The sequence below is a fragment of the Lynx canadensis genome, chromosome B1 (assembly GCF_007474595.2).
Source record: "Lynx canadensis isolate LIC74 chromosome B1, mLynCan4.pri.v2, whole genome shotgun sequence".
NCBI lineage: Eukaryota > Metazoa > Chordata > Mammalia > Carnivora > Felidae > Lynx > Lynx canadensis.
Genome location: NC_044306.2, coordinates 25,723,080 through 25,727,167, shown reverse-complemented (window position 1 = coordinate 25,727,167; position 4,088 = coordinate 25,723,080). Strand labels below are relative to the sequence as shown.

The window sequence follows — 4,088 nt, the reverse complement described above, 5'->3', positions numbered from 1 at the left end:
TGTTTTATATACCTCAGCGAACAAATAAAATAAGAAAGAAACTTCTACCAGAACACTGGCAGAAAAGCATTATTCAAATGAAGTCAAATATTTTTAAAGCGCTTTATGAACGGTACGGTACTCTACAAATGTTTGGCAAGCTTCCACCTACACATTTTATTACCTTTGTTATTTTAGCGTGAGTTATAATCGAAGGTTTTAAGATTGTAAGAACATAAGTCCTCCACCTGCACTGAGGATGTTTGAGAGGGAACAGTGAATGTGTGTGCACGTGAACACACATACACTAAGGGCTGAGAAGAGAAAGGGGTCGTGAGGCTCCCACAGACTGTTGTTATCTTAAAATATTTAAAATATTGTTCTATTTTGAAATGCTAGGGTTTTTTTTTTTTTCCAATTAAGTATGGAAGTTGCTTCCGATGAGCAATAGCATACCTTTCATGGTAGAAATTTTATAGAAAAGTGTTAAGAAGCTGATGAAAACTAAGTGTAGCCTCTGTGTCCTGGCATTCCAAACTATGACCTTGAACTGAAACAAGTTACTGTCTTCATACACCCAAGACATTAATGCACAAGCCCCTCCCCCAGGTTTAGTTACTGGAATATGGTCCCCTCCTCCCCAGCACCCACATACATCCTCATCCCATGCCTCCCAGCCAGTGTGAGGTGTCTCAAGGTGCAAAACGTATGTTCCCAGGGACAAGTCTGGTTTTGCTTATTTCTTATTTCTTGGCCTGTGGCCTTTACTGCTGCTGCCCCGGGTCTGGCACTGGTCTCGAGGAAGCCAGTTAGCCTGCTGCCTGTCTGTCTGTCCCCAGAGCCATGGAGGGAGCCACTGTGATCCAGAAGGCCAAGTTGGCAGAGCAGGCCAGGGCCATGACAACATGGCAGCCTTCATGAAGAGCGCCATGGAAAAGGGGAGGAGCTATCCGGTGAAGACTGAAACCGGCTCTCAGTGGCCTGCAAGGGCATGGTGGGTGATCAGAGCGATGCCCGGAGGGATCTGCCCAGTGCTGAGCAGAAAAGCGATGAAGCGGGCTAACAAGAGAAGGGCAGGGAGGTCCAAGTGTCCTGGGAGAAGGTGGAGACCGAGCTCCAGGAGGTGTGTGACATCGTGGAGGACCTGCTGGACACCACCTCATCAAGGACACTGGTGACACTGAAAGCAGGCTCTTCCACCCAAAAATGAAGGGTGACTGCCCCACTATCTGGCAGAGGTGGCCACCAGTGACAACTAAAAACATTTCAGCATCTCTGCTCTGTGGGCCTCCCGGGAGGCCATAGACATCAGCAAGGAGATACTGCACACCAACCCCATCCACCCGAGCCTGGCCCTGAACTGTTCTGTCTTCCTCTATGAGATCTCCAACAGCCCAGAGGAGACGGTCTCACTGGCCAAGAGCACCTTGGATGAGGCCGTGGTTGACCTACACATCCTCACCAAGGACTCCTACAAAGACAGCACCTTCATCATGCAGTGGCTGCAAGACAAGCTGATGCTGGGGGTGGCCGACAACATCAGGGAAGTGGGGATGAGGCTCTTGAGGAGCCCCACGTTGAGCTGCCCCTGCTCCCTCCCACAGAGGGGACCCGGATGGGGTGGGAGACCCCACCTGTGAACCACTTCACTGCTCACCTCCTTGACTCTCTCCTGCCCCTGTTGCTTCCAGATCTTAGGAATTGAGGAGTGTCCCACCCCTGTGGCTGAGAACTGGACTATGTGTGTGGGAGAGGCTGGAGATGAGTGTGTGTGTGTGTGTGTGTGTGTGTGTGTGTCCAAGAATGAGAATGTGAGGGAAAGCATGCCTGTTGCATGTGACCATGTTTCCCCCTAATAAAGTTCCCCTGTGACAAAAAAAAAAAAAAAAAAAAATACAGCTCTTCTAGGCCAACCATCTCTGTCTGTAGGCTACAGGAAGATGGTTCTCCTTAATTCCCTATAGTACATCTATACATGGTATCTAGTTCACTGGAGGTCAGGCTTTTAGTAAGGCTTAACAGAGGACTTGGTCACAAGCTAAGTGAAACTCACAACAGCTTGTAGAATTTTACACTATTGGCATTTTAGGCTCAGACCCAACCTCCACACCTTGGCTTGGGTGCCATACACCTTCCCATACCTCAGAGCCCAGGACCAGCTCAGTTCCCAGAAAAAAAGAACAACCTCACCTTGCCAGTCCCAAACCCACCCTTTTCCTGTCCCAGGAAGAGTGAACATTGTTTCTCCTCTTTGGAGGAACACCCACCCCTTCTTCCAGAGCATGGCAAGGCAATCACCGGAGCCATGGGCACTCTCCTGGGGGCCAGCACAGGTCACCTTAAATAACAGCTCATCCAGGCGACAACACAGGCTAGGCTGCAGGGACCCCAGGCCCGGCCATTCCTTTTCTTATTCCTTCCAGCCCCAAATGAACAGAGGTTCAGGTAAGCTTGTTTTTCCTGATGAAGCTGGTTCTTGCTCCTAATTTTTTAAAAGCAAATGTTTAGACAACAAAGTTAACATACCTCCAATGAACAAAAGTAATATTCTGGAAAGTTTTGGGGGACACCGTTTTCTATCTTTTTATAATAGATACATCTATTCCCCATTGAATATCTGCTCACCATTGCCAAGCACCTAATAGCATCACCTGAAGCATCAGTCCCTGGATTCCTTCTCTAGAGTCCAGTGTCCCTTTGACAAGGGCAGTCATTTGTTTTATAACTAACATGTTGAAAGGTCCTACTGAACAGTCCTCCCACCACAGGGGAGACTCCACCCCAAAGAGAGCTTCCATTCCTCAAAGTGACCGTTTTGCACATCAAAAGATGGAGCCCAGTGTCTTAGTGTTAAGATTTTCATCTTTTCAACTTTTTTACTCAATCACACAACTCTAGAGCATTCTCCTACAAAGTCCTCGACGTTTTGTGGCAGTGTTAGAAATAAGCATCCCCCACTGGGGACAAACTTAGACAACCATGGGGTAGACGGTCATCCAAAGAGTCAGGCAAGATTAAGTCGGAAAGGGTTACAAAGCATTAATGCCCTTAAGGAAGCGAATCCATTTGTGAATTTGCTAATGCCAGCAAGTCCTCTTTCCCATCACCATCCCCAAAGATAAGAGCAACAACCAACCATTGCCTTTTCATCCTTTATGGGCATAATTTTACACATGCAACTTCATTAGCTGTTTGGATAATGCGGTGGGTGCAAAAAATAAAGCCCATAAAACAACAATATAGTAGATCCCTTGAAAGTGTAGAGCAACTTAATTGTTGTTTTCAGCAAACCCAGAATGACAAAGGGGATTATAATTTAAGTTGTACTGATGGCATATGTGTTAGACGAAAGCTAGTAGTTGACTTTGGTGGTTATTATCCTCCCCTGCAGTTTAAATTACTTTCTCTCTAGGAGCAAAAGAGCAGTAAGAAAAAAAAAAAAATTCTCACCTTATGTAAATGCAGTTCTCCAAATAGACTCTTTTTGCAGACTCTGGAACTGCTGAGGGAGATGTGGTTACACCAATCTAAAGAATCCTAGAATTTTAGAGATGTGGCCATAAATATCACAATCCAATTTCCTTGGTTCCTGCTTCCTAAGCTGACACGCATATGCCTCGGTTATGCAGGGAGACACCAGGGATGCCCCAAGGGAACTCCAAGATAAAAAGTGACAGTTATAAGTCCTAACACAAGGGAGGCACTGGGAAAATACTTGTTGGATTAATAAATCTCTGTGGTTTATCAGTTTTGCTGGTTGTTAAGTAATTTAAAACATTATTTTAATATTAAAATAAATTTGTACCAAGCATGAACATGAATGTAGGCAGATTTTAAAAAATCATCTGGGCAGTGAGGGATCCCAGGGATGGGATGCAGAAAGTAAATGTGTGACAAATTCACTGAGGGTATGTGTGCTGGGGGTGGGGCAGGGACGATGGGGGGTGGCACTGACCTTAGTAACTTTGGAAATGAGTGGCATCTGTAAGACCAAACACAAAGGAATCTGTACGTAAGCTTTGTGCTTTAGTTGATAAAGTTGTTTTCCATAGGAGTGCAGATTACCAAGAGTTACTGCTAAACATAGTGGAAATGAACAAGTAAGTGAA

At 45.8% G+C, this 4,088-nt stretch overlaps 1 pseudogene; it reads left to right on the top strand.

Annotated features, from left to right (window-relative positions):
• The first annotated feature begins 822 nt into the window (after positions 1–822).
• LOC115512923 lies at positions 823–1,684 on the top strand (annotated as a pseudogene).
• The last annotated feature ends 2,404 nt before the right edge of the window (positions 1,685–4,088 follow it).